This window comes from Plecotus auritus, assembly GCF_963455305.1.
Source record: "Plecotus auritus genome assembly, chromosome: 1".
NCBI classification, from domain to species: Eukaryota; Metazoa; Chordata; class Mammalia; order Chiroptera; family Vespertilionidae; genus Plecotus; species Plecotus auritus.
In genome coordinates this window covers 205,867,337-205,881,789 of record NC_137770.1, presented here as the reverse complement: position 1 = coordinate 205,881,789, position 14,453 = coordinate 205,867,337, and the positions used below count along the sequence as shown (strand labels likewise).

The window sequence follows — 14,453 nt, the reverse complement described above, 5'->3', positions numbered from 1 at the left end:
AATGATTGACTGCCTCCTGCACGTCCTGGACTGGGGATCAAGTCCACAACCCAGGCATGCACCCTTGATGGGAATTGAACCTGGGACCCTTCAGTCCGCAGGCCGACTCTCTATCCACTGAGCCAAACCAGCTAGGACTTGAAGACATTTCTTTAAAATTTATTGTAGAACACAAAGGGAACATATTGGGAAATAGATTCTCTTGGGTTTTTGTTTATTTTCTTTTGTCTTGAAAAAAATATTGATTTCATCACCTTAATTTTTAGAAGATATTTTTGCTAATTGTTTCTAATTATTTTCTGCTACTTTAAAGCTGTCACCCTGTTGTCTTCATCTATACCTTAAGGACAATAACTTTTGCTGCCCATCTTCAGCACCAGAAGAATTTTCTTTTGTAAGGGTGATGGCTTTGGGCCCGGGCTCATCCCTTATGTAAATCAGTGGGCTCCACTCACCCTCCAGAAAGGCATTGCCAACGGAAGCCTTGTCCAACCTCCTGCCTGTACTCAAATCTCTTTTATAACTTTGGCAAGGTCCGTGGAGAATGTTTCTCGTATGTCTGTGGTTCCCACAGTTTCTATATTCTCATTCTAGACCAACTTAACCTCTAGCAATTTGTAAAAAAAAAAAAAAAAAAAAAAGAGCTGGTTTCATTGTACCCTCTTATACGATTTCTGGCATGTTTTCCTCCAATGCACTGCTACAGGTCAGCCAGGCTCAGGCCCTCTCTCTCATTGGAAGTTCTTATATTTAGGGCCACTTGGTTGCCCTAGAATCTCAGCCATCTCAGCCTTTATTGTTAGATCCAGAGTGATTCTGTTTCTAGCAATCTGCATCCTTGGCAAAAAAAAAAAAAAAAAAAAAAGGGTCTCTCTCAATCAGTATCTTGTTTCTTATGAACAATATAAAGATCTTAAAGTCTACTACTTCTAAATGCTTTACCATCTTCTTAGTTTATCGCTATCATTTTTTAGGTTGTTGTATCTATCTTTTCCTAGGTCTACAAGTTAGAGGTTTTTATTGCTACATGTGATTTTTTAAAAAATAGTTTCCCTGAAAAGAATGTTTATCACTTTGTTTGCTTACTATTTTTCTTACATATCAGATCATCTTTTTTGGGCCCATTAAAGCACTTTTAGGAAATACACTCCTTTCTCATTAATTTGTTGACAGTGAATAAAGATGATGTTTGCTTGAAATACTTCTTACTCATAAATTTAGAAATACAGGCTCACTAGCACATAATTCAAGATTTACCCAGACATTAAACATATTCCACTGAGCCCTAACCCGTTTGGCTCAGTGGACAGAGCGTTGGCCTGCAGACTCAAGGGTCCCAGGTTCGATTCTGGTCAAGAGCATGTACCTTGGTTGCAGGCACATCCCCAGTAGGGGGTGTGCAGGAGGCAGCATATTGATGTTTCTCTCTCATCCGTGTTTCTAACTCTTTCTTCCTCTCCCTTCCTCTCTGTAAAAAATCAATAAAATATATTTTAAGAAAAAGATATTCCACTGATTTTTGGCTTCTATTTGCATCAAGAAGTTGAATTTCAGTGTAAATATTTTAATTGTAAATAATTTATCTTTTATTTCTTACTCTATGTATTTCTTTACTTTTTTCTGAAGTTTTACTACTCTATATCAAAGTATGAATTTCTTTGTATTTCTGTATAATCTTATTCTGCCTGACATAAAATCCTTTATTTAAGAAACCATGCCTTTCACCAATTCTGCAATTGGTTTGTTATCTTGTTGACCACTTCTTTAATTGTGTTTTAATAACTATAATTTTAATTTGCCAATGAGTTTATGACTATACATATATGAGGAAGAGGAGCCTCTTTATTTAATTCTTACATTTTTGTCATAGTTTTGTATTCACAATACACAGGAAAGAAAAAAAATCATATATTACAAAATAAAGTGACACCTGGGGGAAGAAAAAAATATACTTCTGTTGCATGATGCTAGGTCACTTTCAGGCTATATTCCATACCTAAGAGTATAGAGTCTCAGGAGTGGAGATAGACTGAGAATTTTCTTCCCTCTGAGACAATAAAAAAATACATCCTAAGCTAAGCTGAGGAGAAGAAAACTCATTATTCGTAGCATAGTGTCATTCACCCTGTAGGCTTTCAACAATATAATTGATGATGATGATGATGATGATGATGTGACAGTCTTATGTGTACACCTCTTTAGTCCTTGACATTATAACATTCATTGTCCCACCTACATGTAACAAAATAAACTACAAAATCAGTCAATATAAATTAGAATATCAGGTGGTAAAATGATGTTACATTTCAAAATAATAATTCCTGATTCCTCTGTTATTTGAAACCACTTGCAGTGACAGCTTTTTTTTTTATTATTCCTTTACATAAACCATCCCTGATTACCATGAGCTCAGTCTCCAATTTTTGTGACAGGCATCTGAGAATTATGGCACTAGCATTTACCCTCTTGTTCACGTCAAACTGTTCCTTCTGTTCTTGAAATAATTCAGAAGATATGATATTTGAGCAATGCAGGCTTAAAGGACATAGGCAATTTCTATTGATGTCAATGATAGTGGCCTTTTGTTCTTGAAAAAAAGGCCTGACCCTTTAGACCATCTCTAAGGCCAATGTAGACACTGCTTTAAAGGCAAATGACAAGGAAATGACTCATAGAATCAAGGAATTTGAAAACTCACAGGGATCCTGAGATTTCATTCCAGGCTTTTCATTTTATGTGTTCAGAAACTAAGTCTATATGAAAGTTTAATTTGCTCAAAGGCACATATTTATTTAGTTGCTAAATAATTGATTTATTAATCAATTAATACATCAATTTTTTTAACCAACATTCCTTTTCTTCAGCACAAAACAATTATGTGTGAAGTTGTTCAATACAGACAATATCAGAGAGGTTGATTTTTAAGAAGAAGTAGACATATATGTTATCTAGCTTATTGATTCCAACAGCCTAATTTGTCCAGTGATAGGTATAAAGCATGTCTGGGGCTTTTTTTCACATTTTGACTCCTATTCAAAAATTTCTCTTTGTTTTTCATGGATCTTTCACAGGGAAATGTAACAATAGATCAAGACCATAGAAAACTCTCACTCACTCATCTCAATTTGCCTGCATGAGTTTTTGAAAGATTAAACAAATCCTTGATAAAAAATCTGTTGTTCTTGTTTTGTGATTTCAAGCATTTCCTTTAGAACTATTATCCCTATTTTTGCTTTAATCTGTGCCTTACACATGATAAGTTTCTACATTTTATGGAAAATATCAGATAAACTCCTTCACATTAAAAACAAATAGTTCATGATACTAATCTTAGTTATGTTTTAATTTAGAAGGAAGACTAGATGAAGAAACCTTTTATTCAAAAACTTCAGATGCTAGTGTCAGAAGGCTACTGGCTAATTTGTTAATCTAATACAGAGTCATATGGGGTGTATGGTGGTAATTTTTGCCTCTCATCACTACTGAATAATAACCAAACTTCAAAAGTGATCAAGATTGTATCCTTGAAAATGTTGCTGTTTTAGGTTTCTGATGTATTACTTAGAATGTTAAGATGGCAAACATCATTTGCTGGAGCAATTGATAATATACTTATTGCTCCCCTTCATCTTTTAAATTTAGTAGACACTAATTTAGATTTGACTAAAACCCAGACATTTTTCCAAGTACTTTATTAATATTACTATGTACTCTTCATTAAAAACAAATCTTTTGCTCTAGGTCCTATTATTAACCCCATTACATAAATGAAGAAACTGAGGTTAAAGACATACATGAGAATATAAAGCCCAATATGTGTTGAGCCTTTTTGAGGTCATATAGATGGCCAACAGATATATGAAAATGTCACTAATTATCAGAGATGTAAATTAAAACCACACCTATCAGTATGGCTATCTACACTAATAAAAGAGTAAGATGCAAATTGACCATACCTTCATGACGCCCACCAGCCAATCAGGAGTGAGTATGCAAATTAACCCAACAAAGATGGTGGGTTAATTTGCATATGCAGGCTCCAAGCGGCCGGAGGCAGGGTGGGCCGCAGGCATTCCACACTGCCCCCGGCTGCTTGGGGCCTCTGGGCAGCATGGGAAGGCGGAAAGGTGGCTCTGAAGTGGAGCGAAAAGGTGGCTCCGGTCAGAGTGAAGGTGGTGCAGGCAGCCAGGGAAAGGAAGGCCCATTCTTGCATCAATCTTCATGCATCAGGCCTCTAGTCATTAATAAATCAACAAGTAACAAGAATTGGTGAGGAAGCAGAGAAAAGGGAACCCTCATGCACTATTGGTGGGAATGCAGATTGGTGCAGCCACCGTGGAAAGCAGTATGGAGTTACCTCAAAAAAATTAAAAATGGAACTGCCTTAGGACCCAGTGATTTCATTTCTGGGAATTTATCCAAAGAAACCTGAAACACTAATTTGAATGAATACATAGTACCCTTATGTTCATTTTAGCATTATTTACAATAGCCAAGATTTGGAAGCAACCCAAGTGCCCATTAGTAAATGAGTGGATAAAAAAAGCTGTGGCACATTCACACAATGGAATACTATTCAGTTAAAAAAAAAAGAAGTAAATCTTAACCTTTCACAACAGCATGGATGGACCTGGAGAGTATTACGCTAAGTGAAATAAGTCAGTCAGAGAGAGACAAATACCACATGATTTCACTTATGGAATCTAAGGAACAAAATAAACTAACAAAATAAAAACAGACTCATAGATACAAAGAACAAACTGACAGCCGTCAAGGGGTGGGGGTTTTGGGGGCTGGGTGAAAAAGGTGAAGGGATTAAGCAAAAAAAAAAAAAAAAAAAAACCAATAAAAAAACTCATAGATATAGACAATAGTATGGTGATTATCACAGGGAAAGGGGTGGGGGGAAAAGGGGGAGATAAATGATGGAAGGAGAATTGACTTAGCGGTAGTGTACACAATACAATATACATATGATATATTATAGAATTGTAAACCTGACACCTATATACTTTTATTAACCAATGTTACCTTCCAAAATTTGATAAATTAAAAAAATAATTATAACACATAAGCAACATTTTTATCAGTTGGAAAACAAAAGATGACTAACATTTGGCAGTAGTTGTATTCTTGAAATATAAAGTTAATTTTAAACCATTTAAATATTTTATGTTGTTAATGTATATACATCCTTTATTTACTTTTTAGAATATTTTTTCTTGACTTGTTCTTAAAATTCTTCCCTCTTAAAACTGCTGAAAATAGTTAATGATCTATAAAACAGACTTCGGGTTCCAGTAAGAAGATCCTTATGTACTTTTTACTTGAATCATTCAATATTTACCTTTCTAATATGAATAAGAAACACATTAATTTGACTTTTATATAATGGAAGTCATTAAATATTTATTGAGGTACCATAACTGTACCTTATCAGTAGTTAAATGTTCCTCTTACAAAGGAGATTAGAGAGATAAATGGCTGTTTTGATTTATATTATAAAAATGTTAATCATTTGTCATTAAGGTTGAACTATAAAAAAGTAGAAAATGATAAAATATATATATCAAGAAACCCATTACAAAGATTAAATAGACATTAACAACTTTCCATAATTGATTAAGATTACTCTTTCTTTTTCTGTATGTGTACTTATATCTTGTTAAAATGCATCACATAAAAGTAAAGCCTGAGAGAGAAACCAAGATGGCAGCATAGGTAAACACCTAAACTGCTGCCTCGCACAACAATTTCAAAACTACAACTAAAAGACAAAAAGGACATCATCCAGAACCACAGGAATGCTGGCTGAGTGGAAATTCTACAACTATAAGGAAAGAGAAAAGCACACTGAGACTCAGAGGAGCTAGAGTAGGCAGAGGCACGGAGGCGCTCAGAGAGGGCTGGCAACTCAGTACGTGGCTGGCTTTATCAAGCGGGAGGGAGACAAAAGCTCCGACTGTTCTGAACTCCAGTTCCGGGCAAGACTCTGGGGACCCAGATTCATTCGGGGAGAAACTGGTCTGCCTGGCAGCGGGTGAAACTCGAGGGTGGCTTTCTCTCAGAGGTGCTTGCAGCGATTACCATGGGACACTGAGACCCAGGGGGCCTCTTAGGGCAGGGCTGACAGGAAGCCATTGCTGTCTGCTCCACCCTGAGACTCCGCCCCATCCAAGCTGAGCACAGAGGCTTTTGCAAGTCTTATCTCATAAGGATGTCTCCAGCACAGAAGTTCTCCCAGCGTAGACACAGCTGATCCTCACAGCCAATTGGCCTGGACGTCAATTCCTCCCAGTGATACCAACAACAATTAAGGTTTAACTACAACAAGACTGCACACAGCCCATAAAGGGGTGCACCAAGAGTGTCCACCTCAGGTAACTGGGGAGGCTGAGCCACTGTGCCCTATAGGACACCTAGCACACAAAGCCACTCTATCAACTCAGGGAAGCAGCCAAAATGCGGAGACAAAGAAACAGGTCACAAATGAAAGAAATGGAGGAAAGCAAATGACTAGATATAGAGTTCAAAACCACGGTTATAAGGTTTTTCAAGAATCTTCTAGAAAAGGCCAATAAATTTAGCGAGACCCTCAAGGATATGAAAAAGGACCAACTAGAAATTGAGTATACACTGACTGAAGTCAAAAATAATATACAGAGATCTAACAGCAGACTAGAGGATCACAAGAATCAAGTCAAAGATTTGAAATACAAAGAAGCAAAAAACACCCAACTGGAAAAGCAAAAAGAAAAAAGAATCCGAAAAATATGAAGATAGTGTAAGGAGCCTCTGGGACAACTTCAAGCATACCAACATCCGAATTATGGGGTGCCAGAAGAAGAGAGAGAGCAAGATACTGAAAAACTATTTGAAGAAATAATGACAGAAAACTTCCCCCACCTGGTAAAAAAAATAGACTTACAAGTCTAGGAAGCACAGAGAACCCCAAACAAAAGGAATCCAAAGAGGACCACACCAAGACACATCATAATTATAATGCCAAGAGCAAAAGACAAAGAGAGAATCTTAAAAGCAGCAAGAGGAAAACAGTTAACTACAAGGTAGTATCCACAGGATTGTCAGCTGATTTCTCAACAGAAACTATGTAGGCCAGAACGGAGTGGCAAGAAATATTCAAAGTGATGAATAGCAAGAACCTACAACCAAGATTACTCTACCCAGCAAAGCTGTCATTCAGAATTGAAGGTCAGATAAAGAGCTTCACAGATAAAAAAAAGCTAAAGGAGTTCATCACTGCCAAACAAGTATTATATGAAATGCTGAAGGGTATTCTTTAAGAAGAGGAAGAAGAAGAAAAAGGTAAAGATAAAAATTATGAACAACAAATACATATCTATCAACAAGTGAATCTAAAAATCAAGTGAATAAAAAATCTGATGAACAGAATAAACTGGTGAATATAATAGAATCAGGGGCATAGAAAGGGAGTGGACTGACAATTCTCAGGGGAAAAGGGGTGGGGGCAGTGGTGGAAGAAACTGGACAAAAATCATACACCTATGGATGAAGACAGTGGTGGGGGGTGGTGGAAACCGGGTGGAGGGGAGCTATGGGGGGAAAAAAGAGGAACAATTGTAATCATCTGAACAATAAAGATTTATTAAAAAAATTAAAAGAAAAGAAAAGTAAAGCCTGAACTTCTGCTCCTTTACCCTCCATACCCAGTGTAACCACTGCTGAATGTGCATGTATCCTTCAATTTTGTGTCTTTATATATCTGAAAGTCTTCTATTGTTTTGTGTGGGTGTTAAAAAGGTTAAAAATATAGTATTGTATAGTGCATGTAGAGATTTACAACCTTTCTGTATTTAGTCAACTTTATGATTTTGAGATATTCCCTTCTGTAGTCTTGTTTATTAAATGTAATTATGTATACACAAAATTTTACTTATTATTAAAGTAGAAGCCTGGTGCATGAAATTCTTGCATGGGGCGGAGGGGGTGTCCCTCAGCCCAGCCTGCACCCTCTCCTATCTGGGACCCCTCGAGGGATGTTCGACTGCCTGTTTAGCCCATCCTAGTGGGATCGGGCCTAAACGGGCAGTTGGACATCCCTCTCACAATCCAGGACTGCTGACTCCCAACCTCTCACCTGCCTGTCTGCCTGATTGCCCCTAACCACTTCTGCTTGCCAGCCTGATCACCCCCTAACCACTCCCCTGCCAGCATGATCAACACTTAACTGTTCCCCTGCCAGCCCAACTACCCCTAACTGCCCTCCCCTGCCAGCCTGGTCACCCCTAACTTCCCTCCCCTGCTGTCCCAGTCACCCCTAACTTCCCTCCCTTGCCAGCCTGGTCGCCTAACTGCCCTCCCATCCCGGCCAGTTCACCCCTAACTGCCCTCCCCTGCAGTCCTGGTCCCCCGAACTGCCTTCCCCTGCTTGCCCGGTCAACCCTAACTGCCCTCCCTTGCCAGCCTGGTTGCCCTTAACTGCCCTCTCCTGCAGGCTTGATCGTTACCAACTGCCCTCCCCTGCAGGCCTGGTCCCCCCGAACTGCCCTCCCCTGCAGGTCTGGTCCCCCCCAAATTCTCTCCCCTGCAGGCCTGGTCACTCCCAACTGCCCTCCACTGCTGACCTGGTCGCCCCTAACTGCTCTCCCCTACCAGCCTGGTCACCCCCAACTGCCCTGCCCTGCTGACCCGGTCAATCCTAACTGCCTTCCCCTGCCGGCCTGGTCCCCTCATTGGCCCGCCCCTGCAGGCCTGGTCCCCCCCAACTGCCCTCCCCTGTAGGCCTGGTTACCCTCCCATGCCGGCCATCTTGTGGTGGCTCTCTTGTGTCCACATGGGAGCAGCCATCTTTGACCACTTGGGGTGGCCATCTTGTGTATTGGAGTGATGGTCAATTTGCATATTACTCTTTTATTAGATAGGATCATCTACTGTATATATATAAAAGCCTAAGCAACCATTACAACTGGACAACTGGACAACCGAACAACCGTCCGGTAGCTATGACACACACTGACCACCAGGGGGGCAGGTGCTCAATGCAGGAGCTGCTTCCTGGTGGTCTGTGCATTACCACAGCCAACCTCCTATGGTCCCTCCCTCTGGCCGGCCAGCCCAGATTGGCCCAATCGCCAGCCAGGCTGAGGTCCCCCATCCATGCATGGATTCGTGCACCGGGCCTCTAGTATTTTATAATTTCCTTTTTAAACCACTCTAAAGATATGCCTCTTTGCTAATGTTACAATTGTATCATATTATTTCAATTCAAATTCTTCCTTCAAAGAGTCATCAGAAGAACATCAATTGAAGTTTTGAACACTTGCTGTCTCCTGCTGCTGAGTGTCCATCATAATCTGTTTTTGCAACATAGCCATTTATTTTCTAAGTTCATGTTGTACATCAGTAAGTAGAGTATCATTATTCTTCTCCAAGTCCTCCATGCTCTTTGTGAACTGCTCGTACAGCTGTTTAATTGTTTTCCATCTCTGGCTCTGAACAACTCCAGATTGTTGGAAAACCTTTTGTTGCTATACAAATAAATTAGCTACTTTTTCTTCTTGTTCCTCAGCTTTCTGCACATCTATCTCCTCCTGCTGAATCAAAGTCAGAATCTGCTGAGAAGATTCTTGGTTAAGCTACTGCCTTTGATCTTGTTGATCTTTCCAAATATGTTAAATTTTCTGGTTACATTTTTGAGAGAAGCCCTGGTATACATTGCCAGATTTTTTCCCTTTGCAAGAAGAGCATTGTTAATGTCAACTTCAGATTTTTCCAGCATATTTTGTACTCTACACCCCCACACCCTCACACATCTTCAACTATTCCTGCAGAAGTCATTTTCTTCCCATGCTTATTAATTACTGGAGTCTTCATGTCAGTAACATCCTCCTCCGAATCACTCAGATATTTATTATCTTCTTTCTCAAAGTCATAGGTTCTTAAAACCTGATCCTTCATTGATGCCTTCTCAGATTTCCCAGAATTTTTTTTTTTTTTTTTTTTTTTTTGCCTGAGGGGCACCTTACTTGGATGTTTTATGACTGAGGTATCTACTTTGCTACCACGGTGCTCCTTTCTGTTTTGGGGTTTGATATTGCTATTAATAGTGTTACTTAAACTTCATTCACTTAATCTTTTCTGTGCCTATTCTGCAAAGGTAAATGTCTGCTCTACAACGTGGGAATTGCTGAAATCTATACTAATAAAAGGGTAATATGCTAATTAGACTGGGAGACCTTCTGGGAGACCTTCTGGATGTCCTTTCAGACACAGCCATGGTGGCAGGGCTGAGGCAGAGGTGGTTAGGGGTGATAAGGCCAGCAGGGGAGGGCAGTTGGGAGTGAGCAGGCCAGCAGGTGGGGGCATTTGGGGGTGAGCAGGCCAGTGGGGGGGCAGTTGGGGGCTAGCAGGCTGGCAGCAGGGGGGCAGTTGGGGGTGAGCAGGCCAGTGGGGGGGTGCAGTTGGGGGCGAGCAGGCTGGCGAGGGGGCAGTTGGGGGCAAGCAGGCTGGCGGGGGGGGAGTTGGGGGTGAGCAGGCCAGCGGGGGGGCAGTTGGGGGTGAGCAGGCTGGTGGGGGGGCAGTTAGTGGCGATCAGGCCGGCAGGCAGAGTGGTTGGGGAGATCAGGCAGGCAGGCAGGTGAGCAGTTAGGAGCCAGTGGTCCTGGATTGTGAGAAGGATGTGTGACTGCTGGTTTAGACCCTATCCCAAACCAGCAGTCGGACATCCCCCGAGAGGTCCCAGATTGGAGAGGGTGCAGGCCGGGCTGAGGGACATGCCCCCTGGGCACGAATTTTGTGCACCAGGCCACAAGTTTATATATATAAAACCCTAAGTGACCAGTCGACATGCACTGACCACCAGGGGGCAGGTGCTCAACGCAGGAGCTGCCCCCTGGTGGTCAGTGCTCTCCCATAGTGGGAGCGCTGCTCAACTGACTGACAGGTGCCAGACACTGGGCTCATGGCAGGTGATCACAGCTGTGGCGGTGAGCCTCTCCCACCACTTCGGCAGTGCTACAGAGTGGTGGCAGCAGGCAAAGCAGGGTCGGGATGAACCCAGCCTGGGCTCGAGCTCCGCCCTGGCTGCCTGCAGCTTCGCGCACTACTCCATCCCTCGGGGGATGTTGGACTGCCTGTTTCGGCCTGATTCCCGCAGGCCAGGCTGGACTGCCAGTTTTGGCCATCTGATCCCTGCAGGCCAGGCAGCGGGGATCAGGCCGAAACCGGCAGTCCAACATCCCCCGAGGGGTCCCAGACTGTGAGAGGGCACATGCCAGGCTGAGGGACCCCACCAGTGCATGAATCTGTGTAGTGGGCCGCTAGTTATAAATAAGATTTGTATAAAAAATGATACCTGAATTTGGTTTACTCTAAAATATGCATTAAACCCACAAAAATTTGTTCACTTATTTTCACACAAATAAATGTAAAGTTTTCCTACCATTCTATATGTAATAGAATAAAGATAGTACCACCAATTTCACGTAAGAAAATAAATCCTTGATGTTAGAATTTTCTTATTCAAATTCTATTATAATGTTTCTCTTTCTACAAAGGATGAGAAAAAAGGGAAAACCAAATATAAGAATTATCATTTTGTTTTTGTTGTCCAAATTACATTAGACTCAATATATATTTTTATTTTCCAAGTTGTTGCTGGTTCTAAATCAGGATGGGTAGACAAATGATCTCAGCTATAATAATGAACTAGAAAGTATTAGTGTCTCGTTGTTATTGATATAGTTTGTGCAGTATTGACGGTTGAGAGAAGACATTCCTTAAGAGTGGTTGAAGTAGATGTCCATCTTACTATAAATTAAATTGTTTTTGAAGTTCATTTAACTGAGCATTTTAGGGACAAGTAAATAGAAACATCTCTGGGAAAAACCTATAAAGGGTTATAGCTTTGCTAAGGATCCATCATAACTCTTACTCTCTGATATTCAGGCATCAGGCAGTAACCATCATGCTTAAGATTGTGCTTCCACTTACTGTTGACACCATTAAAATTTCTAGAGATGTTTGTAGCAGAGAGGATTACAGGCAGTGGCAAAACCAGGAGGCACTAAGGATAATGATGTGGACATAGGAAAGATACACATGATAAACAAAGTGAATTGGTAATGTAGGAATGGCTCAAAGTACTAATACATGGTAAGGGAGAGTCACAAATTTGCAACATAATATATGGACTAAAGTAAAATAATCTCAACTCATAATTAAATAATTCCACAGAAATTGTAAATAATTTTTGACCAAATGAACTCCTGTCATTTGTGTTTTGTTTTATTTTGTTATTTTGAATTTTTTCATGAGTTTTCTCTTTACATAAAACTATCCTGATACATCTTTCTCTGCCATTCAAAAGTAGCTTATTATAGAAGCTTTTCAGATCAATCCAGTCTCTCAAACAGATAATTTTAATAACCTAATTAGATTGTCTGAGTGTTTCACTGTTACAATGATAGACAATATATAAACACCCAAACTGTCACCTGAACACTTAGCATAGCCAAATTTGCATTTGAATAGTTGCCAGAATATATTTTTTGCTTTTGGGTCCAATGCCATGCATTCTTTCAGGCTTTTGTAAAAGAAATATCTGCAGCAAAATTGCAGAAGGCCTTGTTAATTCATTTTTTAATGAATAATGCCCTTTGGCATTTTCTTTGATAGTCATGGTTTGCTGGAATGAATAGCATACACTTCTCTTTTTGGATTACTACAGCCCTTTTCAAGCTTGAATATGCCTTGGGGGTAAAATAGAGGGTTATCCATTTGTACACATGAGGGAAAGTACTTAGATGAATACCAAAATAGAAGTATTGGGGTGCATAGTAAATTTGCTTAGTTGAGATTGAGGACTGAATGAGTTTGCCCATGGAAAAATATTTTAATATGTTGTATAGACCAAGGTTATGCTCTCACATACAATGTGAATTAATAATTCAGGTGGTTTCCCAGACAATATAGCAAATAGTAATTTCCAAACTATGTTTTTCTTTTTATTTGTATACTTTTATGGGTCAGAGTTTAACTCATTTTAATAAATGTTTATTGATTGGCTACAAAGGTCCTGTTACTGTGCAAAAACACTGAGGCTATATGCAAGCATGAAATGTGATTCTAACTTTAGGATTTGTATTAGATCACAGGAGACAGACAAGTATCTAGCCAACTATGATGCAATGTGATAGGAGGCATTATAGAGACATAACAAGTAAATCATAACTAAATGGAAAGAGCAAATCATTTTTCTGGAAGGGACATCTGGTCAGATTTTGCAAAACATAAAACATTTGAATTGAGAATGGAAGTGCTAGTTGATTTGTGGCAGGTGCAAAGGATGTCAGAGCATTTCAACAGGGTGAGAACTGTAGGTAAAATCCCTGGGTCAAGGGAATCCTTGGTAATGGTGAGGATGACAATAAGGAAAGTAGTCCAGTGTGGCACTGGGAAATGGGAAGAGACGAGACTGAGAAAATAAGATGCCAGGATCAGTTTCTACTTAAGTATGACTTTGTTGATTATTCAACACCAGGATCTGACACTCTGGAGCCCATAATAATTCCTGGAGCAATTTATGTTTGTTCATCATTTGTTTTGAAACAGCTGGCACTTAATACCAGTGATTGGTTTGAGAATTTGGAATCAGAATATGATTTTAAATGAGTTCCTGGTCCTGATATTTTCTTTTTTGTATTATTAGCTGCGATATATCACAAGAGTAACATAAATATAAACAAAGAAGATGATAATTATGTAAATTATATAAACCCTATTAATGGTTTTATAGGAGCATAGGTATAGTCCAGTTCTATAAAAATTTTCAATCAAGGAGAAAGGATCCCAAGGCCAATTAAGTTTGGGAGACGAAATAATAAATCACCTTTTATAAGAGTCACATTCAGAATAAAGTTTTGAAAATCCTGAAATAGACCATCTTATTTAACTTGGTTAAAATCACTTGTTTGAGCAAATATACATATTATTTTCTTTGTAAAAATATGTTTTTATTGATTTCAGAGAGGAAGGGAGAGGGAGAGGGAGATAGAAACATCAACGATGAAAGAGAATCATTAATTGGCTGCCTCCTGCAAGCCCCCCACTGGGATCCAGCCTTCAACCTGGGCATGTGCCCTTACTGGGAATCGAATAGTGACCTCCTGGTTCAGAGGTAGATGCTCAACCACTGAACCGTGATGGCTGGGCCATATTATTTTCTTAACATAAGCATTTATTAACCTTATTAACCTTCTATGGAACCAATTTACCAAGGGAATACTCCTTGGGTCATACAAGGCTCTTTAAATATTTCAAAAGTGATTGGCATTAGGTTAAATAATGGCAGATATCAGAGATGCACCATTTACCAAGCACATGTGTGAACCATAAACCAGTCCTTAGTGTGTTTTTTCTCAAATCTAATCCTTGTCTTTTTGGTGCTAGCAACATTTGCCATATTGCTGAGC

The 14,453-nt window shown here is 39.8% G+C and overlaps 1 pseudogene across 1 annotated transcript in view; it reads right to left on the bottom strand.

The window, feature by feature from the left end:
• Positions 1-9,281: 9,281 nt before the first annotated feature.
• LOC308242053 (synaptonemal complex protein 3-like) overlaps positions 9,282-14,453 on the bottom strand; it is a 42,663-nt pseudogene continuing 37,491 nt past the window's right edge. Inside the window, exon 2 of the transcript in view lies at positions 9,282-10,057. The product of the transcript in view is annotated as a synaptonemal complex protein 3-like (transcript). The remainder of the gene's footprint in view (positions 10,058-14,453) is intronic.